Source organism: Dermacentor albipictus, chromosome 1 (genome assembly GCF_038994185.2).
Source record: "Dermacentor albipictus isolate Rhodes 1998 colony chromosome 1, USDA_Dalb.pri_finalv2, whole genome shotgun sequence".
In the NCBI taxonomy this organism is placed as follows: domain Eukaryota; kingdom Metazoa; phylum Arthropoda; class Arachnida; order Ixodida; family Ixodidae; genus Dermacentor; species Dermacentor albipictus.
Genome location: NC_091821.1, coordinates 103,021,751 through 103,048,295, shown reverse-complemented (window position 1 = coordinate 103,048,295; position 26,545 = coordinate 103,021,751). Strand labels below are relative to the sequence as shown.

The following is a 26,545-nucleotide window of genomic DNA, read 5'->3' as shown; positions in this document are numbered from 1 at the left end:
TAAAGTACACAGACATACGGAAGTGCTCTAGCAACTTACCTTTATTGAAAATTTCACGTGTTTATGTATACACAGCATCGTACAATCACGTGACGTGCCCTATTTATCTTAATGTTGAGATTAAGAAACAGTTTTGTTCTTGCTCGAGAACGAAACAGGTGATGTGCTGACACACTCGGCACCTTCGCTGCTTATTGCTTCTGCCTCTATAATTTCATGCGTACATTTATCTTTGCGGGAGCTGATTATGCTGCAGAGAGAGAGAAAGTATGCAAAGAAAGGCAGGGAGGTTAACCAGAGGTAGTTCCGGTTGGCTACCCTGCACGGGGGGAGAAAGTATGGGGATAAAAACAGAAAGAGCGGAAGAGAGAGAGAGAGAGAGAGAGAAAGTGAGCGGATCACCGTAAAACCGTGTACCCTATAGAGCGATAGGGGTGGCCTTAAAATATATCATGAAGCAACCACAGTCATTGCAATGTGTTGACAAGTGCCCGTCTTTGTAACGCATAACGTTTTGATTGGGCTCTCTTAACCGGTCATTTACAGAGCGGCCTGTCGAGGCAATGTAATTTCGGCCACGCCACAGTGGTAGACTGTAAACCAGTCCTTCTGCGCACAGAATGGGAGGGCTCTGGTGCTTCTTCTCTCGTGGTTTTTCATAGCCAGGGTCAGTTAGCCAACACAGACGATCTAGCTTTTCCAGTGCCGAAAAAAAAGCACACCTTCACACCGACCTGACTGACCATCTTCTTGTCTTTTTCGATTGTCTTTGTCCACCTTCCTTGTCTCTGCGGTACTTGTTGCGCAAAGTTACTAGTTCAATTATGGAAAACCAACTGTAGCCCAATTATCTACTCTTCTTCAGCCCTTGTGTGGATACAGAATGATCGCCAGCTTCTACTTGTCCCTGGATGAGTAAGGTCCCTAGAAAAAAATATTCCAAAGTAGCGCCATTGCTTTCATCTTGCCGCCATCCTCCTCGCTCTCACACTTACTCGCTTTTTCTACTTTTTCGCATCTGTGATTGGTGTACTGCTGGCACATGGTGTTACAAACGGCTAGCAGTGATATTTAATAGATTAGCGGTGATATTGCGGAAGGTTCCAAACTAGTGCGCATGCGCCCGTGATCCGGTCGGATTTTCGTCGGAACGAAAGACGTAATCGAAGCCCAGACATAATATACTGCACCGGTGCCCTGCACCGGCTCTCTTCAAGGAGAGAGGGCGTTTCCGATGAATGCCTCCCGAAGTTTGGCACTGAGCCGTGTTCCTTCAAGAGCCGCAGAACACAGTGTTTACCTTTCTCTTCTCCATAAAGAACCACTTCTCTCTCTCCCGAAGCCACGAAGGGGCATCGCTGGCAGCGTTCCAGCCGCGTTTGCGTGCGTAAATACTTGATCCCGTGCGTGCTCGTTGTTGTGAGGGTGCATCGATTGCAGCGTTCCATCCGCGTCAGCTCGCCTTCCTGTCGATGCACGCACCCCTGGTGCGTTGACGCAGCATATGTTTTGGCGCTCTAACCATAAACCACGTTTACATTATTGTTACAGTGAGGCTTCGCTTCATCGACAATATATTTTCTCAGCAGTTCTTTGCAGCTTGTTTATCTAACGGCCGGGATGAATGCCCCTCTGAGCACGTTCTCCGGCGCCGCATAGTCCGGCTCGGCGTCTAGTTGGCGTTTGCTCGTCACCGTCATCACGCACCGCACAAGAGCAGGGCGGAGTAGTAAATTGATGATGCAGTGGACAATTGGGCTTTTCGAGCCTTCCGAATCTTCGGCATATCATCAGAGCTAATGCTGTGGCGCCATCTATAAAGTTGAGATCTAACCACATCTAGGGCTCGGTATCGCCTCAGTAGGCCTTACAGCGTCAAAAACAGAGCTGATCTCAATAATAACAACGAAACACACATAATGTTTTTGCCCTCATCAAGAGATGAGACTAAGCGATGGCTCATTTCACAAATTTTTATTTATTTATTTATTTATTTATTTATTTATTTATTTATTTATTTATTTATTTATTTACAGGTATACTGCGGTCTTAAATGAGACCAAGCAGGTGGGATTCTTTACAGACAATACAATATTAGTTTTTCACTGTCCAAACATATCAAAAACAAAACGGCACTCGCATAGAACAAGAATGGATGAACACATTACAATAACAAGCTAGGACGTTATAATAACAAGGTAGAACAGACTCCCCACCATATTTAAAGGGCGGACACAGCAATGCTCAACCGCAGTGACCGTATCTGGTAAAAAGACACTGGAAGACAAGGCATTCCACTCCTGGAATGTGCGTGGAAAAAATGAATATCTGAAAATGTTTGTGCGAGACCAATATGGAAGTAAGTTGCGAGAATGACGGTGACGAGATGCGCGTGCAGCAAACGACTGAATATACTTTCGCGAGTCAAGGCGCAGTGACCCGTCACATAGGTTGTAGAGGAATCTTAACCTTGCGATTTTTCTTCGATGCTCCAGCGTGGGAATGCTGTTCTCGCGCAAAAGTGTTGATGGCGAATCAGTGGACCTAAATTTATTGAAAATAAAACCAACAGCACGCCTTTGCACCATTTCCAATTTATGTTTATGTTTATTGTAAAATGGATCCCATGCAACGCTTCCATATTCTAATTTCAGTGAAATTAAAGTGTTGAAAGCTAGACGTTTGAGCTCAGGAGGCGTAGATTTCAACTTGTGTCTTAAGAAACTAAGCTTGCGGGTTGCAGACGCGCAAACGCCATCGACATGCCTGGACCAGGAATGGGTATTGCTTATGGTAACTCCCAAATATTTGTAGTCACTGACTTCTCTTATCGGAGAAGCGTTTATAGCGTAGGTCAAGTGGACAGGATTTTTTTTTTGTTCATTACACGTAGTAGCACAGTTTTCTCTGAATTTAACTTCATCGACCATTCTGAACACAATTCGGTAATACCTGCAAGACTGTTACTTAAACTGGATTGATCTTCGTGCCACACCACCCTACGAAGTATCACGCAGTCATCCGCGAATAACCGAATGTGAACACTGGGATCTATAGCCGAAGTAATGTCATTGATATATATTTAAAACAGAATGAGGCCAGTACGCTGCCCTGGGGTACGCCAGAGGTAACAAGTAAGGATGTAGAGGAGAAACCATTGATATATACGAATTGAGTTCTATTGGCAAGATATGATCCTATCCAGTTAACTATAATATCTGGAAGACCGGACTTTTGAAGTTTTCTGACAAGTTTTCCGTGCGGTACGCGGTCGAACACCTTACTAAAATCTAGCAGTAACATGTCATCCTGTCCCAAAGAATCCAAAGCCAGTGCCAATTCGTGAATAATGGTTACAAGCTGCGTATTAGTTGATAACCCCTTACGGAAATCATGCTGGAATTCAGAAATTAAATTTTCAGCTTCAAGAAATTTGTTAATAAAGTGAGCGATAACGTGTTCTAGTATTTTGCAGCAAGTGGAAGTTAGGGAAATGGGTCTGTAGTTTTCTGGGGATGCAGAAGCTCGCCTTTCTTGTGAATCACTGTCAGCCGCGTCACGCGCCAATCATCAAGCAAATGGCAGAGGTCAAAGATAGACTAAATATGGTTGTCAAGATATGAGAGATCGGTTCAGCATGTCGGCGCAGGAAGGCATAGGAATACTGTCCGGACCCCCAGATGATTTTTTTAAGCCTTAGTACCAAAGACAAAATGCCTTCGTACGATATTAAATATGGTTCGTCGCAAAACAAGGAAGAATGAGGTCGTTGTGGCTCGGCATCACATGGCGAAAAAACATTGAAAATATTCATTCAACTTTTGAGCTATAATCGTGGGATGAGTGATTGCAGTGCCTTCGTGCCCTAACTTATCAATGTGAAGCCTGGGGTCTCTCATGCAACGCCAAAACCTGTCCGGATTTGTTTTCATAAATGTGGGTAAAGTAACAGAGAAATACCTTTGTCTGGCAGATGATAGCGCACTTGATACGCTCAAATGAAGGCTCTGAATTAGCACTGCATTTCTCCCTTTTTCGTTTTTAGTCTTTTAGCCTTCGTTTTGCGTGTAAAATATTTCGACAGATCCAAGGGTTTAAGCAGTTTTCTGCGTGACAGATTAAAGAAAAAAAAATTTTTATATATTAGTGCAATGGAGGAGTAAACGCAGGCGTGCTGCTTCCAGCCTCTACAGTTAGACTCCATTTAATCGTACACCTAGCACAAAACATGATCTCATCTACCATAATAAGACTGAGCTCTAGCGAGTTCTGTGTTATGACAAATTAAGTCACTCAGCGTGCGACATACCTTTTGTCCTTGGGCTCCACTACTGGCATGGAGGAAGGAAAGCTTAGGAGAGGTGTCCACCAGTCTACAGCTGTGTTGAAGAATGTGGGGCAGAAACTAAAGGCACACTGGAGAGTCTGGCGTTGTTTATCGATAGGCCATTTACAGAAGCAAAGGTCTTGGGAGCCTGGCCTCTCCAGTCATGAGCCCAGAAAGCCATTCGAACTCTTCTACAGTACCTGAAGGCGACAGACTTGAGTGCCCGACTGGCTTAGTGCATTTGGGGAGGAACTAGACTTCAGTTTGATGCCCTGCACGTGGGGAGGAGGATGGGGGAGTGAAAGAAAGAGAGAATGGACGTGTCTTTATCGCACTTTCACATGCACTAAGCCAGTCGGGCACTCAAGTCTGTCGCCTTCAGGTACTGTAGAAGAGTTCGAATGGCTTTCTGGGCTCATGACTGGAGAGGCCAGGCTCCCAAGACCTTTGCTTCTGTAAATGGCCTATCGATAAACAACGCCAGACTCTCCAGTGTGCCTTTAGTTTCTGCCCCACATTCTTCAACACAGCTGTAGACTGGTCGACACCTGTCCTATGCTTTCCTTCCTCCATGCCAGTAGTGGAGCATATATAATGTGAGGAGGCGGGCAGAAATAACGCGTCTTTTTCGTAAATGAGCACTGAGACTGGTGGTCCAACGGCAACGTCCGCATAGGAACTGCGTCTCAGTCCCCTATTAAAGAGAGTGAACGCTCGCTGGATTCTCAAACGTCATGCGGCTGTTGGCGCATCTGCGTTTGCACAGCGAACGGAGCTGACACGCATAACGTGCGTTTGCAGTAAGTTTCCTTTGACACTGCGTCCTGGAACCATTGCAACGAAAACTCGGTTGCGCGGCACACCAGCGCGGCGAACTGGAAGACGCGACAGAAAGAACAGAAAGATGTCGAGGGGCAGGGTTGGCTACCAAAGTGGCCAGAGCCTTCCCAGCCAGCTTCAAAAAAAAAAAATCATCGACGATTTCGTTACTCCCTAATGAGAAATTTGAGCGCAGCTCTATACGTGTTTTCATTTCACAATGTATTGGCTGGGGCGGCACATTGCAAACGGAGCGAAGTGTGACGCGCATGCCTCCCTAATCGGGAGATCGCGAGAGCCAGCGCGTGGGTGACGCGTGGGCGCCATTCACAGCAGCCGCCGCAGACAGACCTTCGCTCACGCCGCGCGTTGTTTCCATATATGTAGCAAGTTAGAAAGACGGGCCAGTTGGAAAGGATGCATGCTTAATTAATCAGTGTGAAAAGGACGGAAGGCAGAGGGTTAGGAGGATACATGACGAACGCTGTCTAACAACTGAAATTTATTGAACAAAACGCTCGAAAAAGAAAACATGAAAAAACCAACTACATGCGTGGGCAGGAAATCGAATTCAGGTGGAATCACGTGACTTGTGGAATCTTAAAAAAATCAGTCACCTAGAATCTAAGCCACAAGAGTTAAATTTCTTGCGCAAGCAGGTAGTTGGTTTTTTACTTGTTTTCTTTTTCGATCGTTTTGTTCAATAAATTTCAGTTAGACCCCGCTCACCCAGTGTCCTTCTGTGTCTTCCGTCGCTTTCGCGCTGATTAATTGTTTCCATATATGGTATCGTGCGGCCTGCTCCTCTGGCGCCATCTCTTAGCGGTAGTCGCAAGCCTTACGCGGCACTATGCTTTTCTTTTCACGCTTTCGCCACACCCTCCTCCGCTTTCCGCCTCATGGATCCGCTGCATCTTCCACTCACTTTCCTCCTCGCGCCGCTTCGTTCTCGCATAATTTTTCATCCCGCGCTGGGGTCCGCGTTCGCTTTCATCGCTCGCTGTCCTCGTTCGCTCGGTTACGCCGTAGGACAACGCCGACGCTCACCGCAGTACCGGGCGCCTAAGAGTTGCGACCTAAAATTACTCCAGGGACTCTCCTATATTGTTTCTTTCCTCCATCACTATTGGAGATGCCGGCGCTGCCGCCGACGGGACGTTCTTGATATGATCATGTGATGACAGCTCGGCCGCGTCCCTCACAGTGGGAGAAACTAGGTGGTGGTGGTGAAAACGTATTTATTTGTAAAATGCAATAGTGGCCTCTGGTTTTAGGTAGGTCTCGCATCTACTATATCAGGGAATCCAAGCCGGAATCCATGATATCGGAGAGGAGTGAATTAATATGGAGCCCGTGAAGGCACCTTCATCGAGGACTAATATCACCTACTGACTCGAGAGCAACTGGGAGGTAAACTTCTTTTATTGATATCGTTCATTACGGTTCACCTAGCTTAGAATATTGTGCGACTACAATGACACGAAGAATTTGTGCGCGAACGCGTTCGAAATAGCGTTTAATTATGTGCTACATTGTCGGACGTATCCTTCCAAAGCCTGTGTTCCACAAGTACTGAAAATACTAGATGCTACGGTACGTTTGGCAGTCAAGACGGTAAATAACCTTTCACTACCATTCAACCAACCGCTTTCAAGTCGAATGCCGTATTTACTCATATAATGCTCACACACGCCATATTGGCCATAAAAAATTTGAATTTTTTTTCTTCGTGTAATCATCGCACACTCAAAAATTGCTGCAGTGACAGTGATAACGCACCTAATGATGAGTAGCGCTCAGCGACATCGGTGTTGACATCGACTCCTAGTAGGTCGGACTAGAATCACTTTTACTCGTTTAGTGATACTAGGTTCAGCCACCGTCTGCAAGTAAAGGGCCTGGACAGTTCCTGCTTGTGTAGAACCTGTGTTTTTATTGGAAAGTAAGGTTTTGTTTGAGCTTACAATGGCTGGCGTGAGGATCCCCCCCCCCCCCTGATTTACAACCAGTTCATTTTTCATGTTTCCATTTAGCACCTAGAGCTGTCTCTCCGAAAATGTTCCCCGCGTTGTTATCGCACCCCCCAACTTCACATCAATTTTCCGCAGAAGAACGCGTGAGCATGATGCCAGTTAATATGGTAATGTGGGCACAAATTATGTATCAATGCGTGTTTAGCAGCCGAAGTTAAGTTACCACCTTGAACATGCGTTCTGCGGCTGTAAATAAAATGAACTTATACCTAAGTTTGTAAAGATTATTAACGAAGAAGGACAAAAGAGGCACTTCCTTAGTTGCAGTATCTACTATGACCGAGCGTTTCCGATGCGATTCGACGGTTTCAAGTGGTGGCACATATGTAGATAGGTGTTTTGGCTTATGAGCGCAAGATACGTGATATCCATAGCGTGTATAAACAAGTGCATTAGGTCGTCATTGTAATGTGCCCTATTTGGCAGCCTCATCACATCCTACCTGCCGTTAATACCCACGCAGTTTCCCCGCATCTATGTCAATGTGTAAGAAGACGATGAGCAAAACGAGACCAAGCTGAAAGCAGGAGCCAATGTTTCGACAAGTGGACTTGTCTTTTTCATGTCGCCTTGAAAAAGGCAAGTCTTCGTGACGAAACCTTGGCTCCCGCTTTTACCTTGCTCTCGTTTTGCTCATCGTCTTGAATTTCTATTTCCTGCCTTCCCCGTGTTATCGTGAATCATGTTTGAAAAAGAAGCCCTCACAATGACTTGTGTCCTGTGATCAGTGCCGTGTAATGGAGACTTCCTCAAAAAATCTTGCAGGCCTTACACTAAACCTGAGCGAGTATATTGCAATAGCATTATGTGCTCCGGAGTCTTCGCCGGATTGTGCACTTTTTAGAACTACCACTGTACTTTCTGGACTTGCGGTGCCAGGAACTTCGGCGTCTCACTTTAGTTGCGGCTTCTTTATGTACCGAATGGTCTCTAACCATCTGCCTCAAGATCATCTATTCATTTTTCTGGAACGGCCAATCTTTCGAAGTCGCATCGTGCGCACCCTTGCAGTTGAAGCAATTCCAAGTCCGTTAAACTACAAATGTCAACTTGCGACTCGAAATGCCATGAGCATATGTCCGGGTTCTTACGGACAGCACTCACGTGACCAATTCTCTGTCAATTCCGCACTAGGGGCTTGGGGACGAAAGGTCGTACAGTCTGGCGAAAATGGCCGACCTTCACATGCGATGGTAGGCAATCGAGCTTCACGCAAGTTGATTTGCCAATACGAAGAGCTTGTAATATGGCAATGCTATCTGTCGTTTTAATCAAAATAGGCAGGTCACTGTCGCAGATTGAGACATCGCTGTTGTAAACCACACCTGCAGTGGTTTCCAAGCTCTGTGGAATGTGGCAGCGCACCTTGATGTTTCATGTTATCTAGCTGCGTAATCTCCTTCAACGAATCCTAGGCGCTTCGGTTATCGACAGCGAGGACATTCCTGCGGTTATTAATTCTGACGTCGTCTATCTCGTCTCGAGCGAGAGCCTCCATGATAAACAAGGATGGCCTGTCTATTGAGTGAGTTGAGATTGTCCGTAGCCATCTCGGGAACAAGGAGAACTGTATGCTCTGGAGCTCTCGGCGTAGGAGTCACAGTCGACTTACTTGAGGTGGAGCACCCGCTGACATTCCGTCTTCTTGCTCTTCGGCGTGTGTAAGCCTCGAAGCCTTCAGCGTCCGAAGTGGCGACGCTCGAGAGAGAGTACAGCTCGGTGTCATCGCTCTCAGCTTGGCTCCGAGTGCAGTTCCTCTTCCTTGGAGTAGCTACCGCAGACGCCGGCAGGTCTGGACGGCGCTCGACCGATCCCACTTCTATCACCGAAAAAGGGAGCGTCGTCTTCCAGCAGAAATTCTAGAATATTCCAGACAGACCAAAACAGTGATGTGTTCAACAGCCACTTCGTCGTCTTCCATTCTGCGAGACAACCCACATGTGAGGTACTACGGTGTGAACCACTGGCCCGAATTCACCTAGATCCAAGGTACTGCGCACCTGGATACACTTTTGTCCACTGCGCGAAATACAAAATGCATTTGTGCCGTCTGCCAAGCCGCCAACGCTCCAGGGTGTTTTACCAGTAGCACCACCACAAGTGCCCAGCAACACCTCATTGTTTCTTTCCAAATGACGAGAATTTTCGTTCACACCGGATTTGTTATGCCCTATGTGCTCTAAAGCAATCCCAGTGTTTGCAGCAATTTATCTTATTTAGTAAAGTTTTAGACATCAAAAGGACTAAACTAAAAAGTAGTGGCCGTGCGGTATAGCGTTAGCCGTAGAGCACTGTAACCTCAGCACAGAGACAGCGCTATGTTAAATAACTCTGTTGCCTCAAAGAACATCGATGATATCCAAATACGGGGGTAAACCAGAAAGTCATTGCCCCTATTTTTTATTAGCCAAAATAAGGTACATACTGGTAACTACAAATATACCTGCTATTCTACGTACCTTACACTATTTTTCCACATAGTCTCCAAAGCGGTTCAAACATTCATCTCATCGCAGCACGAAATTTCAGGAACGTTGTCGTCAGTCAGCGACGCGCGCGGCCTCCCCGAACGCTCATTGTCACACATGCCTTCACGACCTTTTGCGAACTCACAACACTACCACCTCACGCTTCTAAAAGCGAGACACCTTTCCCCATACGTGGCATGCATTTAATCCCTGCGGATTTCGATGGGGCGTTGGTCCCTTGCTCCATACAAAATGAATCACACTTCGTTGCTCGTACGCCGTGGACGTGGATGTGTGAAGTACAACCACTATCTTCAGCAACTGACAGCAGTCCAAGAAACAGGCCAGTCCAAGAAAGCTTCACAGCTAGGTATGGATATGTTGACTTCGCATTTACCGCCGTAATATGGCTAAAGAAAAATAGGGGCAAATACTTTCTTATTCGATCTAGTGATACTGTTGATGAGACGTAGCCCACGGATTGGCTTGTATTAGGCTACCTTTTAAATAGCATCATCGTGCAAGGCGTGCGTCTGCGTGGCACACCCTACGCCAAGGTAGTTAAAACTAAGCTCGGCTGACTTCTCCTTAACGTTTTTCGTATATTATCGGCAACGGAATGTCAAGTGTAGCAACAGAAGTGCTGCAATAATCTTGCACGGCTGAATGCGCTTGGTGCACGTGTACGTATTTATCCTCGTTAACACAACGTCGGGCAATCGTTCTCGCGGCGTTCCGACACGTAAGCCGCGAGTAAACGAAGACATTGAAGGGTCGCCCGTTCAACAAGTGTTCGTTACAGCGCACACGTTCAAGCTCCTTTTGCCATCATGTAATGATTCTCGCGAAAATGATTATGGGTGCTAAATAATTTAGGGTTATTTCAACATCGGTATAAGTGAGCAACGAAAGCGACTCGCGCAGTTTCGGCGTCGCCGGTAAACGATGCCGGAGGCCGCTTGCACAAAGCTCCTGGCAACATAGTAGTAAACGTTATCAAGGTTCTGTGGCCAATGCGAAAGTCGACAATTGTGGTACATTAAATGGAAGAAACCACCATAGACGGAGGAACGCAAGGAAGACAGACAACACCGTCCATGCATGCCCCCCCCCCCCCCCTCCCCCGTGCAGTGAACGGCACTTCGACCAGGGACGCAGCTCGAGGAGTGGTGAGAAGGAAGCAGAGTCCGGGGAAGCCACTTGCAAGGCGTGCCACAAGCAGCTGTTCTTACCAGACGGTACAGCAGAGAGTATCACTAGCACATATCTGTACATATCTCAATGAAGGTAATAAACCTCGTTAATTGTCAGCTCGATCCAATGTCCTGCAAATCATTCGGAAAATCTCCGCAACTTGCTTTTCTCGGCTCCAGTCTCAATGGCTTGCGTCTCTTTCGGAATGTAGACCAGACGCAACTTTTTCGAGCATTGTCCTACTACCGATCCTCTCTTCCATCCGATGTCACGCCTGCAGTAAGATCACATTGTCCTTTGTGGTGTCTCCGGCAACCACAAGTGCGGCTCTCCATTACAGGAGTTGGAAAGAAGTTCGACTTGCCGACCTGTGCCCTGAATCAAACCGCTCTACATCTGCTGCATGATTCCTACTCCAATCGAGCTCACATATTTATAGATGACCCTTTGACTCTAACCAGCTGTACTGGTGCGGTCGTTATTCCGTCGATGTCAATCTGCAAGAAGTTCAAGATCAGCCATGTCACAACATCGACAGGGTCCGAACTTGCCTCCATCGGTAGCTCAGTGCTGTGTGTGCAGACACAGTCACCAAATCACTGGGCTATATTCTGTAATTCAAAGGCAGCCCAGCAATCACTCTTATCAGCTCTGCGCCGTGACCCACAGGGAGGGCGTTACAGACGGGATGGGTACAATATAAATACAAACCAAAACAACAGCAAAGATTCAAAGAGAAAAAATCCCCGCCCCTTCCAGTGCGTGAGGATTTTCGTTTTTGTGTGCTTCGCGTGGTGAGCATGTTCTAGCAGAGCTTTCTTTCGGTTCTCCCAGTGTTTTACGCGTGAGGCAGGCCCTACGACGAAAAGACCGTTCACGAGCCAACTCTCGCTGACGCTCGTGGTAGGCAGCTTCTTCATCAGGAGTCTTCCCATAATTGTAGCTGGGATGGAATGTGCGGACACACTAATCCAAAGCTCCGTATATTGGCTGCAAGGCACACTATTGGAGATCCGGGCGCTGCAATCGTTTTGACGATTGGTTGAATTGGTTTACTGACGTCCTTGTGTTTTTTAATAAGATTAAACACACGTTCGGCTGTGACGGAGAGAACGACGTCAGTGACGGTATGCCCGCAGTCCGCTGTTGTCGCTTGCGTTCGATGTCTCAAGTTTGTTCGGTGGCGTGGTTAGCAGCATCCGCCCGGCATTGCAGCTTGCAATTCTTCAAAATTAAATTGCTTCAAAATTAAATATGTCCGACACGTAAGACAATGAATGGCTCATACCCCCTTAAGCAATGGCTCACACCCCCGTAAACGCGGCCTCCCCATTACGACGACAGAAGAGGTGAAATTCTACGCTGGAATGACGAGTGGCAAGGGAGCCAGCTGTGGAAGAAGACGACGACAACGAACGCGGGAGCAGTGGCACGAGCGCGGTAGCGCTGAAGGGCGCCAACGAGCCAGCTGTGGAAGAAGACGACCACGCTCGAGCCATTGCTGATGGTGATAGTTTTGGCGAACTCCGACAACGACGGCACAGGGTCCGCTTAAACAGCTTCGCTGTAGAACATTAGTTTGCAGCTACATCAGAAAGTGTACAGTAATTACTTGAACAACGCTTGCTCCTCAGTGGCAGCGATGGAGGGGGGAAGGTGATTCCACTCTCTACTTGGCTTCGGAAGCAAAGAATGTAAAAAGAGATTAGTGCGGCACTAAGGGATGGCTGCTTTATTTGGGTGGTCAACACGTGATGAAAAGTAAGCAGGTTCTGAGATGAATTCCTATCATAGTACTTTATTATGGAAGAAAATTTTATGAAAAGGCAAGAGACGGGAAATATTTCTTCTCATTACCAGGGTGGAAGGTTAAGAGTGCATTTCATCAAGGTGACACTGGCAGTACGAGCATAATTATTGAGTATAAATTCAGCTAAACGGTTCTAGACAGATTCTAAGGTGTCAATTGACGTTGAGTGAGTTCGGTCCCATACGGCAGAAGCGTACTCGAGCTTTGGGCGGACTAATATTTGATATAGCTCTAGTTTAAAGTGTGGTGGCACTTGGCGAACGTTTTGGCGAAAGTAACCAAGAGTACGATTAGCGTTGTTAGTAATGTAATAATAATAATATTTGGGGTTTTACGTGCCAAAACCACTTTCTGATTATGAGGCACGCCGTAGTGGAGGACTCCGGAAATTTTGACCACCTGGGGTTCTTTAACGTGCACCTAAATCTAAGCACACGGGTGTTTTCGCATTTCGCCCCCATCGAAATGCGGCCGCCGTGGCCGGGATTCGATCCCGCGACCTCGTGCTCAGCAGCCCAATGTTAGTAATGTAGGTAATGTGAAAGTGCCATGTTAATTCATTCGATATGTAAACACCAAGGTATTTGTAAGTACTAACCTGCTCTGATTTCGTTCTATTCGATGTGTTGTTAAACAGTTCCGAAATGTAAAAAAAAACGATTGCCATACTTTTACGTTTAGTTACGTTATGGGTCATTAGCCAAGTAGTACACCAGTCAGAAATGCGATTTAGGTCGGCTTGAAAAAAGTGTGTTTGTGTGTGTGTGTGTTTGTGTGTGTGTGTGTGTTGTGTGTTGTGTGTGTGTGTGTGTGTGTGTGTGTGTTGTGTGTTGTGTGTGTGTTGTGTGTGTGTGTTGTGTGTGTGTGTGTGTACCGTAATGTTAGGCGGAAGGTCATTGGTATATATTAAAAAAAGCAAAGGACCTAGTACTGAACTTTACCGAACGCCAGATTTAACTGCACAGGGATGTGAGGAGTAATCTAGCTGTTACGTACTGAGTGCGGTTAGTCAGAAAACATTCTATTCTTTTCAGAATGTTGGGGTCGATGTTCAGTGTACTGAGTTCAATAATAATAGTTGGTGCGACACTTTATCAACGGTTCTTTTTTTCGAAATTTAGAAGCACACAATCAACCGGAATTCTATAATCTTGTGCTGAGATGACGTCATGCGTAAAAGACAAAAGTTGAGTTTCGCACGAGTGGTGCTTATGAAAGCCGTGTTGGAACCTAATTAAGGATGAGTTGGTTTCAAGAAATATTATGCGGTTATAATATATTACATGCTCAAGCATCTTACAGGGGATACTTGTTAAAGAATTTGGTCGGTAGTTTAGGGCAGAGTGTTGATTACCGGATTTAAAGACCAAAATCACCTTTCCTACCTTCCAATCAGGTGACAAAGTGGAGCTCTGGAGAGACTGCATGAAAACGTGACAAAATTATTGAGGAGTACACTTCAGTGTTTTTCAGAAATTTCCCATTTATGTCATCAGTACCGTAGGCAGGCGACAGCCTAAGTTTCCGGAATAAGTTGACTTCTTCAAATTCGATCACGAGAAAATTCATTAGAAAAAAGTCCGCTGTCGCATAGCTGCGGCACCGAAACTGCGCGTGAATCCAAAAAACATTGCGAAAAAACGTTGTTAAGAACGGAAACGCATTCTTCGTTGCGCAGTGCATGGCCATCGGTATCAGTAAGGGTTATGGCGGTGTCTTTCATTGGTTTAACAGATTTCCAAAACTTGGATGGGTTAGTAGACAACAGCGAGGGAAGCGTAGTGTTGAGATAGTCACCCCTGACATTTTTTATAGAAGAGCAATATGCGGAAAGAGCTTCGCGATAAGTGTGCCAACGAAAAACACTGCTGCCGAGCGTTGCAGAACGGAAGAGGCGTGCTTTTTTCTTATTTAGAAGCCTTTTTAGCTTTCTTGTAAACCCTGGTGCTCCCTGCTTTTTTTATGTAACTTGTAGTGGTACGTGCCTGTCGAGTAATGAAGCGACTTTGTCTCTAAAAAGGCTCCAATTCTGCTCGACTGACCTGTCAGAAAAGGTAGGCATATAATTATCGATGAGCTGTTCCAGTTCTTTATTTATTGCTGCATAGTCTCCTTTCTTTTAGTTTCTTATTGTCTCAGTAACAGTAGTTGGGGGTGAAATGTCAACGTTTAAAGTAAATTCAAGGCAGCGATGGTCGCTAAAACCAGGAAAATAGGTCAGTAAGTGCACTAAGTTTGGTGTCGTGGTCAGGATCAAATCCAGCACGTTAGCAGGCACAATGCCTACTCTTGCTCGTTTGGTGACAAGTTGAGTTAAATTGAAATCTAAACATAAAGTAAGAAATCATTTTTATTTATTTATTTATTTATTTATTTATTTATTTATTTATTTATTTATTCAAGATACCCCCAAAGGCCCTCATTACGAGGGTATTACATGGGGGGCGGGGGGGGGTGCAATCACCAGCACTGGTCATAGTTTGTACATACTAAAAACAAGGGAGTGTAACAGAAGTAATAATACAGTGAAACATAGGTAATATACAAGATAATTAGGTCACAATTATTATAGAGAAAACATTAGTACATATTAGAACATAAGGCAACTGCACTGAAAAACACCAACAGACATCGAAAACACTGTAAAAGTCCCAAAAAAGAACAATAATACGATTAGTCGACAAGTCGTGAGCGAATTAAATGTTGAAACTTAGTCAAGTCTGGTTCCGTGGCAATGACTGATGGTAAGGCGTTCCATTCAGTTATTGCGCGTGGTAAGAACGAATATGCATAATGGGATGACTGGCAGTTAATGCGTTTGACTTTGTATGGATGGTCACGGCGTGGAAAAATAACTGTTGGTGACTGAAAGAAATCATCGTGAAGTGATGGATGGTGATAAAGCTTATGGTAAAGTGTTAGGCGAGAACTTTTACGGCGAAGTGCTAAGTTGTCCAAGTCAGCTTTATTCTTTAACGAGGTGACGCTGGTGTAACGTGAATAATCTGAAAATATAAATCGCGCAGCACGGTTCTGCAAGGCTTCGATGTTACTGATGATATACGTTTGTTCGGGATCCCAGATGGCAGACGCGTATTCTAGTTTAGGACGGATTAATGTTGTGTATGCTAGTTTTTTAACATGCATTGGGGTTTCTTTTAAGTTACGTTTAATAAGTCCGAGAGTACGATTTGAAGAGGCAAGGGTAAGGTTAATATGATTATTCCATGATAAGTTTGACTGAAGATTGATGCCAAGGTACTTGTAAGTAGTTGCGAGTTCCACAGGGTTGTTATCAAGGGAGTAGGTGGTTAGAATTCGTGGCCTATTGGTGAAAGACATGAGTTTAGTTTTGGAAATATTTAATGGCATTAACCAATTAGAACACCATGCACTTATTGCGTCCAGGTCAGTTTGTAGTAAGTGTCTATCGGTGTTACTTGTTACACATCGGTAAACTACACAATCGTCTGCAAATAGTCTGATTTTAGATGACACGCAACTGGGTAAATCATTAATATTAATTACATTAATTCTCGACTGTCGTCTCAGTGTTCGCAGGGCTGGTACCTGACCAATCAATTTCCGGAAAGTTAGTCTCCTAACAGAGACAAGGGAGGACGCGGAAACTGTATAACTATAACTTCGTGTAATTCATTATAAAAATCAGGTGTCGCGTTGGGCGGCCTGTATCACACACAGAAAAGAGCGCTTTGATGGAGCAAAGGGATGTTCGCACAAACAAGCTCCTAAGCAAGAATTCACTGGTATCATATGTGACGCTAGGTTATCGGCTACTGCTATAAGTACACCTGCCCCCTTCTCCGGTGTGACGATCACATCGATAGGTGGTGTATTTTTTATCGCAGTCAAATAATTCGCTACAGGCTGCTTCGGGAGAAAGCTGTTTCCGTAAGCGCCACAACGTCAGCACAGCATGAGTCAACGACAGCCGATAAAGCGTCTCACTTATTGGTTATGCTTCGGACATTTGATTGCAGCAAGGATATACTTCGAGGAACAGGGGACGTAAAGTTTGCCGTTTGTGCTAGGACAAGGACGCGGAAGACATGTGGACGTAGAAGCGAACGCGAAATTATATTCGTACTTGGTGGCAGAGATATGATTACACTACCATCAAACGATGGATAGAGGCCACGACATTTTATTTCAGTGACTACCTGGGCACTGCAACATTATTGGCAATGAAAGTGCCCACAAAGTTGACTGTGAGGCACATGGAGAATGTGAAATCTCCACGATACCATTGCCGAGAACGGATGCAGCGCGGTACCTCAGTGGACTTGCCCATGTTATTACTCTAAGAAAATGGAATGCGCCAGAGTTCGCCAACCGGCGCCTATATGCCATGGACCCACATATGAGATAACGACTTTCATACGGTTTTACTCGACGGGCAGAAACGTTACTGTACCGCCTGTAAGTAGGAGTTTGTTTCACAAACGCCTATTCATGCCTAATTGGAATGGCGGACGGTGCCAATTGCAGCACATGTGGTGTTGGAGAAACGGTCAAACATGTCCTGTGTGACTGCCCAACATACCAATATGAGAGGAGTGCCCTTCGGGCAGATGAAGGGCACTTAGATTATATGCCTTTCACAGAAGACCTTGGCGCCATGGCCTCGTGCATCTGCTATGTACAAGGCCCCAAAAGCGCCGCTGCTTTTCTTGAAATGCACCAGCCTATATGACCGCTTGTGACTCACTCAGCGATGAACGCTTGATCGTGTGTGTACCAGTGCAAAGTGTGAACTTCTGTCACCCTTCTCCTCTTTCAACCCCCCTTTCCCCTTCCCCAGTGCAGGGCAGCCTTTCGGGCTGAGCCAGTCTGGTCTCTCTGTCTTTCACTTATGACTTCTCTCTTTCTCTCCATCAAAATTTACTGTGTGGCAACTTAGGTTCACTTGCGCAAAGTCTTTCGACCGTGGGTCATATTACACACGGGTATAATACCTCGTTCAGGTGATACCGGGTGTCACGTTTTCATCAGCGCGATTCCACGTGCGAGGTGGGTAGCTCCTCCGCTTACAATCACTCGTCAGCTCACTCAGTGGACTTCTGCTGCCATTTGTCGGCGCGGAACAGCTCGAGTGTTGCGTTAGAGAGGCGTCCATTGCATAAATACAAACGCGAGCAGGCGGAAACAACAGTACACCCCTCACGAGTAACCATCCATGCCCGAGTGATATGCCGCGTCTCTGTATATAGCCATTCGCGTAGCATAGAATTCCGTGTGCGAGACTGAATCATCTCATGTCACGCACACCACCAGCAAGAGTAGAAAATGCCAGACCGTCCATCCTCAGGGGAAACGTCACATCAGTGTTCAAGCATTCATGGCAATTTAAATTCGGCAAAAAGACCTGCAGACTAATCTTTCGATGACAGCATGTCTGCTCACTGCGTCATACTGGCCATTTTTCCCGCATAATGCTCAAATTATACCGAACTAAATACTGAATCAGGCGTTGCCCCTAAAAGTGAACGACCCGGTGCACGCGTTCTTGTTTGTCACATTTATTCCCTTTCGCGCAGACAGTAGTAGATACAGCACCGCGTGTCTTGCGGTGCCGACGAGCACGACACAGCTCGCGCTCAGCCACGGTGCGCTTCGTCAGTGCACGATGGCTGGAGCGAGCCGAACGCGGCTGAGTCACGGCGGCGCGTTTTTCTCCTCTACTGGACCGCGACCCGCGCCGTTGTCCAGTGCGCGAAGGCGCAGCGTGAACGCGCACTTTCCGGGTCAGCCGGGACCTTGGCTTCGCTAGAGCCTGTTACGTCACTGCTGCCGAAACGCCACTGCCACGATCTGCTACACCTATAGCAGTGCGTACGCGGGGCCGTGCACAGCCGTGTCGTCTCACCGAAGCAGCCGGCCCATGTGGCGTGGAGATTGCCGCGATCAAAGTCGCGAGCAACGCGTGATTGCCAGAGTTGAGCGGATAAGTGGCTCGAGCAAGCCCCGCGTCTCGGCTGTGCTGCGCGTGGACACAGCTGCCTGCCGCAGGGCGGTCGTGCTGCTAAGGGCCCGCGAGCACGCTTGCCTATAAGACGCACTTCACCAGCGAGAGCTGCAGTGCTGACGCAACGGGCACATACTCGTGGAAAAGTGAAAAGCTGTAATAATCTCGGAACGCCTGAGCCTGCTTCCATCGTTTAATAAGGAGACCGCGCACACACACGAAGCGAAGGAGATCCGCGTTTTGCATAAGCGCGCCTCGTCCCTGCAAGGGAAGGAAGTGTCTGTTTTGTTGGATCTGACCTATCGTTTCTGCTGAGCTATAGGCGAGCCCTGCACAAACGCCCCCACACGCACGAAAGGGCGCGCCCGTGTGCGATTCAAACGTGCAACGTTTACTTGTAAACGTCGTCTGGTCGGGAAAATGATTTACCACTTCATCAATGTTTTATTTTGCAAGGTGGAACTGCGCACAGTGTGGCTATATAGCTAAACCGCCAAACTACGGTGCTTAACGCTCCGCTAACTAGACTAGTCAACTAGATATAAATGGGGATTAAGAGTTGTTGAGCCATTGCGGAACAATATGGGCATTATCCGTATTATGAGCACAGGATGTTGTGAGATTCGTTCACCTTTTGCAGACCTCGGTGTCGTTAAATGTCCAAAAAGTTCAGGGAAATAGAGTAAGGCTGGTCCAGTAAGATGACTGCGGAATAAATAATATTTTGTATAGACAGCACAATGGCGGGCGCATACGCATTCCCCATTCAGACGACCCGGCGTGGCACGAACCCTGCTTTTTAGTTAAATATAATTTCGACAGAAAACACGATTTTAGGTGGCATGCATATGTAATAACTAATTGAGTACCGATGTATTCGACTCGCTATTGGAAACGCTTCTGTGCCAGTAGGCGTGAAAGATATCTGTAGCCTAATCTTCATTGCAATTATTCGTAGGAAGATTCGATTATGATTCGTGCTAAAAGTTCGGCGAATGAAAGTGCTCGCTCATAAATACATGCAGAAGATTTTTTTTGCGCCCGTTTTTTTAAAGCCCACCGCGTGCCGCACTTCGCAGTGCCACGTGCGTAATCAGGGGCGGCTTGCACGAACATATAGTCACGAAAATAATAACGGATTTAAGAACGCGTTTTAGTGCGAAGAGGGAGTTGTTTGGGGAACAATCGAGAATGCGTCCTTAAATTTGTTATTGTTTTCGTTACTGAATGTTCGTGCAAGCCGCCCCAGGTAAGTTCAACGAATAAGCTTACGCCAGTTATTTCGGTCTACGGAGATATTTTGAAACGTACAGACACGTAAGTAGACTTCTATGACGATTCCCTCCAACTTCCCCATATAAATATGTGCGAGAAAGTTTGCAACTAAGAAGTTATTTTTTACAATTGGTTTAATTAGTGGTGAATCATTTGGATTTTTCTGGCAAAAGATGTCCCCGTGGGCAGATAATTCCTCTCGATTCGAGTAAATTTTGTAGCTTTTTTTTTTCTTCGTTTTAAGACCTTCCAAGTAAAAAGAAATGATACTAAAGCACTCTGTATATGCGACGCTGCTGCCTGATGCCCTATTAATGCTGGGGTCGAAAACCAAGCCTTGCTTGACCATTTTCTTCACTCAATAATTTACAAGCGCTTGTCACTCTATTAGCTTGGGTACAGTTAACTAAATTTCTGGTCCTCGAAAAGTGGGACCAAATAGTTTTATCTGAATCATTCAATGAACCTTTCCTCTCATCTTCAGGATCCATTAAAGAATGTTTCGCTCTCTCTCTCTCTCTCTCCTGAATCTTTTTAACTTGCGCATTCATCTGGTTTGATTTGTCAGTAACCCACTATTCTTTCTTCTTATTGTCCCTTTTTCCACCTTCCTGTTTTTTTATTTTTCTCCTTTCTTATTGCGTTGATTTGATCCGCCCAATTCTAGGCCAGCATCGACACCGCGCTAAGCTGTGCACGAGTGACTGCGCATTACATTTTGCCAGCTATCGCATCACTGCTTCGTATTACGGGCGAAATTGCTTTTTCATAAAAGGAAATAATCTGTCTCTTCGTTTGAAAGCCAAGTGTAGGCAAGTTAGCTGTTCGTAATTCAAAAAAACTACCAAAAAAAAACGGTTATGCGACTATTCGGTTTATTCCACTAAACTTCAAATATCCGTGTTCGCGCACGCTGCATGTACAGCTCTTTCCTCGACGTGCATTTTGCAATCACATAAAACCGTTCGGTCCCAATGTTATGCGGAGGAAAGTATCGGAAAATACACGCGGTGGTCGTTTTCAAGTTTTCTGGAATTTTTAAATATCGCCCGTGGCAGATAGCATAATTCTTGTCCTTGAGATGGATTATGCGAAGAGGCGGACATTACTAGCCCGAGGAATTGAAACACATGTTCAGCTACCTAAGAAGATCACTAATGAACTTCTTGATCAATTACTTTACCGCGTATATTCTTATTTAATAATTGTAGCCGCTGAATTTACAAGACGTATCCACTTGAAATGAATCTCCAGAATGACACCAGTTTCGAGATATTATTTCCCAAAGTGTGGGATGAAATACATGCGCGCTCCAGTTACTTCGTGCTTCAATGCATAAAAGACTGTTTTATTGAAAAAATAAGTGAAAAAAACAGTGTATATTAACTGACAGTTTGATGGCGAGTATCTCCAAACCGGTGTCATGCTGGACATTCCTTCCAAATGGATACAGCTTGCAAACTCACCGGCTACAATTCGTAAAATAGTAATATGTGCCGCAAAGTAATAAAAAAGTTCATTAGTGAACTTTTTCTATTAGTTGATTATGTGTTTCTATTTCTCGTGCAAATAATGCCCGTCTTTCTGAATAATTTAGCTCAAAGACTAGAATTCTGTTTCTACAACAGGCGATCTTTAAGAATTCCTGAAAACTTAAGAAATGATCACCCCGTATATGCACGCATTTCTCTGGCGGTCAATATCCGTCTACAAAAGAGAAAGCGGAAAGAAGCAAAAGGAAAAGCAGGAAGTTTAAACAGAGAATAAATATGGTTTGTTCGCTACCTTGTGAGGGATCTGGGTCTTTCACAATCCTCCCCTCACTGGCTTCTTATTCCCAAATGGTCGAACTTCAGGTCTATTCAAAGCTCACATAGTTGTTGTAGAATCCGTTTCAGCCAATGGGGCTCGACTGTCGTTCGCAGTACCTCTTTTGTCTGTGCGAAATGGGATGTGTTGTGCAGTGCCTTCCTCTTCTCTCTCTCTCTCTCTCTCTCTCTCTCATATATATATATATATATATATATATATATATATATATATATATATATATATATATATATAAGCGGGCGGGCATGGTATTTCTTTCTGCAGTCAATTTATAGTTCCCTTTTTCTTTCTCATTTGTATATTTATTCGTTTCAGTAAGAAATGAGAAGGATGAATATGGGGATGGAAAAGCAAGCAATGTAAGAGGGCAGTCACTCCGGCGTGCAGTCCCAGCCCTTCGCATAAGCCTGTCATGCTTAAAAAGTAGAGCAGAGCTTTTAAACCTTGTAGTGTAAACATCCATCGTGGCCACAAGCCTAGAACTATTATGGGCGAAAAGTTCCGTCTCTCATTCTATAGCCCAAAACCTCTTCCGCAAAAAAATTATTGCACCCCACTTTGCCCACAACGACCAGGGTCTTTGCTTCGGAGCAAGAGTGTCACGTTGCAAGCGCTACTGCGACAGTAGACGGGAATGCTGCGGCTTGCTGTTGGTTCCAGGGTCATCGTCACCGCGTGCCTCGGGGTGGGGCGGCATGATTTATGTGGGCCGCCTGTTGCTGCCACGACGACCTTTGGTTATGCTGCAAGGCTCACCTTCACTGAACAAAGGGACCAACGTTTTGCCGGAGCACACGAAGATCGTCGTCGAGGCCTGTCACACGGTGCCAGCCTTTATGTTCTCTGCAGCGTACCAGACGATCACTTTCGCACTCTAAAGTGTAAAATAACGCACCCTGGCACTGAGCCTGAGGACAACGAAGCCGCACTGGCGCCTGCGTTTTCAATGCGATGGGTGGTGACGACGAGGAACGACAACGGTGTTCAACCGTCGCCGTAGATAAAGACGTCTAAATTGTATTTAAAGCCTCGTCGGCAGTTCTTTAGTCGGAATCGCCAAGGCTAGTGCGTGCACGACTACAACACTGCTTTCTCGCACTTCCGCTACCGCTGAGTATACGGCGTGACATTTCGAAGCTGGCTATAAAACCCGTATGACTTGCTATACGTATATGCATTGTATGTGACGCTGTGCAGGATGCTGTCGTGCTCACTGTAGTCTGCAGCGCGAGTTATGTGCCTGCAGTACTTGCTGATTGAGTCAAAGCCCGCGCGCGACAGCGGCACCCATACAAGTGAAGCAATTTAGAAAATATGCAGGCTCTCCACTACCTTATTCTTCTCTTTTTTTTTCTGCTTTTTCTGCTGATGTTTAACGGCGCATTATATTGGTCGGAACGTGCGCTCATGCGTACCCACCACTGCGTCGCATGTCACGTTTGGCGCTACTGTCCGGCGTGCGCACGCCGTCCGTAGCCAGCGGCACCGCGGCCCATCCTGCTTCCTCTTTTTCATCCGGCCGACTCTGTTAAAAACGGTGCACTTTTCTGGAAAAGAAAAATAACTTCTCAGATGAAGCGTCCATACATCCAGCTAATCTCGTGCCTAAAGCGCATGCACGAAACGCTGTTCCTGGAGTGCAGTACAAACAGCGTTTACAATATCGGATGTCTGGCGTCCATTTCATGCATTCTTCGAAGACACTGAGTTGCGATGTAAAAATTAAGTGACGATTCATTCGCCGTACAAGGCACCCACACGGGACAACTGCCAGCCGCTGCGGCAAGGCCATATCCTCCTGCAGATGTTCAATTCCCCACCGCCCAATCCTGTTTATTTATTAATCTCACGTGTTGTGCCAGTGAGCACACATCTACAGCAATCGCTTCAATATACAAGCACTCCGTCGGTGAGTCTCAGCCTTGGGGTTTGTGTAATGTCCAGATTTCGCTATCTTCCTCAACTAAAAAAACTGCTTTTTCTGAGGGTGCGACACGAGCGCACGATGCGGGGGCCCCAAAAAGCGAACCCGAAAAAGTGGTCAGGGACGTAATAAATGAGGAGAGCGAGCCGTTCTCGTGTACACCTACGGACAGGCATGCGTGTCCGTTCGCTCGCCCGAGATAAGCAAGATTGGGGTGCATTCAAAACAAGTTTAATAGCGCCAAGGATTGAACTCGTGCAGTCATATTTTAATTGCTTTTGGCTTGTTTCGCAGTTTCCGGCTGAAAACAGGAGTCGGTCTGAGCCATTTCGGTAGATATGCTTTCCCTCGCGTACTCACGAGAACACGACGGTGATATTATAGGCACGCATCTTAATTAAAGGCGAATCGCCAGGAATCATGGTGGAGACGTTATTTTCCGAGCGAGCGGAGATGCGCCTACTTCCAAAGAGTTTGCGGCGAGGAGTTTGTGCAACCGTGAGGAAACTCTCGCCACCTAGAGGTAAATGCCCGCAGATGTTATTCGAGGTCGCATGATGCAGAGACGGAACTGTAGTGTCTCCCAAAGGCGTTCTAATTAAACGTTCCTCGGACTCTAGCTGAAGGGCGCCCTGCGAGGCCCTGAGCTTATGCTCGGCGTTAGAAGAGAAGCATTGGCGTTTATTGTCTGTAGTGAAAGCCTGCACACACGGGAGCCGCGGGTGAAGCTCGTACCTTGAGCGTGCACCCTGCATGATATCGAGAACGGTAATAAATTGGTCGGACACACAGTGCGCCACGCGCCGTCACGTCTCGCGTAGCCTTATCTCTTTCTTTCGTTTTCCGTTTTCATCTTGACACCCATGGTGGTCAGAACTCTGCTCTTGAAGGTGGTACGTGTAGCAGGAGAGCTAGCTAGATTATACTCTGCTTCACGATAACACGTAATCGGAGTGGCGGCTACTATATTTAGGCGTGCTCGGGCGCTATAGAGAATGAGTAGTCGACGCTTCCACGTGGCTGAACACGCCGCCTATAAGGAGACGTAAACGTGCATGATCGCGTTCTTGATTGGCTGACTCCAGCTGTAGCTTGCGCTTAAGTGCCGCATTGTTGTGAAACAGTATGAAACTGTGGCGTCTGTCTTTTATCTCGTTCTCGACAGATAGACGCCGCAGTTTCCTCGCGGTTGCACAAGCTCCTCGCAGCAAACTCCTAGACTTTTGTCTGTCTGTCTGTTTCCCTGTTCGACGATGGCATTCTCAGGATACTAATGTCGCGTTGTCGGGTCTCCTGTAAAGACGCTGACGGCTATCCATTTATTAAATACCTGTTACATTGTGATCACGCGGGCCACTGCACCAATGGTTTAGCTGACTGTCTAGTTGAACCATGCATCTGGTTCAGAATTGACTTCGAAAACTAGAACTGAAATCACGAAGCTTTACGCCATCAAATATGGCAGATGAGATCGAGAGTAAGCGACTTTTGTGGATATTAATAGAAGACAACAAATACTGATGTATGCGGTCAGCGATCGAACCGCTGCTGTATATATGTGTGCTCTCTTAGCTAGGGAGGGTAACGATGGATGGCTCCTGTGTTCAGACGTGAACGCGCCCTCCGGGCCGTAACTATAAAAGCGTTCCACTTTCTTGCATACGTCTACGTGAAGTTAACACGCTCCATTTCTGTGACACTGCGTTTATAGGCATATTACAAACAAATTACGCGAATCAATGTGCAGCGTTAATTACAGAGTACAACAAAATACTTCAAAAGTTTGTTTCATTCATTACACAATAGGATCCTGGGGGTTGAGCCGATGCCGGGTTTTTGGACCTTTAAGGCCCCCCGGCGGAGGCAACACACCTCTTTGGCCTCTGCTTCACGTAGACGGCACCCCCGGGCTGACCCACCCGGGGGAAATCGGTAGTTGCCTTTTACTATCTCTCTCTCCCTCCAGGCTTCGTCTTTCTCTCACTTTTCATCTTCCCTGTCTTCTCCTAGCTTCCGCTCACTTCTAATTTTCCAGGCAGCAAGGGTTAACCTTGTGTGAATAACCAACCTAGGTTATCTCATATTTGGTTATAGTGATAACGTACAGCTGGCGTTTGCAGGACCTGTTCTTACAGTCCCTATAGCGTCCCCTTGTAGGACTCCACGGTGGGTGGCTGGCGTTATTGCCGAAAATTCAATCCCTTTATGGCAACCTCTTTCCCTCCACTTCCTGATCGCCCTCACAAAAGAGGGCGCACCGATGAAGTTTTCCAGTTCCTTGGACGTCAAAGACCAAAATTTCCACGTTATCATGTGATCCATTCAGAAAAATCCGATAAACAAGTACGAAACATCTCCCCTTTTCTAGTTTCCAAGTCCTTAACTGATGTCCTTGGCCCAGGCTACAAGGTATCAAGGATGGCAAGTGGTGACCTCCTGTTAGAGCTCCATGATCCGAAACAATACGAAAAGTTGCCCAGTCTAGTATCATTTGGGGATATTCCATTGACAGTAACTCCACACCGCACTCTGAACACCACCCACGGCGTTGTCTCGGATGACGATCTGCTTCAGCTGACAGAGGCTGAGCTCCTGGAGGGCTTCAGTGAGCAGAATGTTGTCAATGTCCGAAGAATTAAAATGAGAAGGGATGGTAAAGAAATTCAAACGAAGCACCTGATACTCACATTCGGTTCAAGTATTCTGCCCGAGTCTGTAGAGGCCGGGTACATTAAGCTCCGCGTCAGACCATATGTGCCAAATCCCCTAAGATGCTTCAAATGCCAGGGTTTCGGCCACAGTTCGCAGAGCTGCCGGGGCCGCCAAGCATGTGCAAAATGCAGTGCCCTTGAACACGCCACTGAAGCTTGTGATAACTC

The 26,545-nt window shown here is 46.3% G+C and overlaps 2 protein-coding genes across 6 annotated transcripts in view; one reads left to right on the top strand and one right to left on the bottom strand.

The window, feature by feature from the left end:
• The window catches only part of LOC135914203 (ileal sodium/bile acid cotransporter-like), a 263,412-nt gene that overhangs the window by 142,398 nt on the left and 94,469 nt on the right, over nt 1–26,545 (top strand). The window lies entirely within an intron of this gene.
• LOC135914204 (uncharacterized) overlaps nt 1–26,545 on the bottom strand; it is a 45,921-nt gene that overhangs the window by 8,193 nt on the left and 11,183 nt on the right. Inside the window, exon 1 of one of the 3 annotated variants that reach the window (XR_011508082.1) lies at nt 8,792–9,094. The exons of the other annotated variants lie outside the window; for them this stretch is intronic. The gene's annotated coding sequence lies outside the window, so the exon portion shown is untranslated. Of the gene's footprint in view, nt 1–8,791; nt 9,095–26,545 lie in introns of those variants that run through there. 3 annotated transcript variants of the gene reach the window in all.